This window comes from Psammomys obesus, unplaced genomic scaffold, assembly GCF_907164565.1.
Source record: "Psammomys obesus unplaced genomic scaffold, mPsaObe1.curated_primary_1811, whole genome shotgun sequence".
Taxonomy (NCBI): Eukaryota; Metazoa; Chordata; class Mammalia; order Rodentia; family Muridae; genus Psammomys; species Psammomys obesus.
In genome coordinates, this window is record NW_026591598.1 from 8,500,557 (window position 1) to 8,500,878 (window position 322).

The following is a 322-nucleotide window of genomic DNA, read 5'->3' on the forward strand; positions in this document are numbered from 1 at the left end:
TCTTTCTTTCTTTCTTTCTTTCTTTCTTTCTTTCTTTCTTTCTTTCTCTCTCTCTCTCTCTCTCTCTCTCTCTCTCTCTCTCTCTCTCTTTCTTTTTGCTTTTTCCAAGATAGGGTTTCTCTGTGTAACAGCCCTGACTGTCCTGGAACTTGCTTTGTAGGCCAGGCTGGCCTCACACTCACAGAGCTGTGCCTGCCTTCGCCTCCCAAGTACTGGGATCAATGGAGTGCACCGGTACCTCAAGGCATGGATCTTCCCTGTTGAAGTTAAGAAACTGTTTAACTTTTTTTTTTTTTTTTTTTTTTTTTTTTTTTTTTTTTTT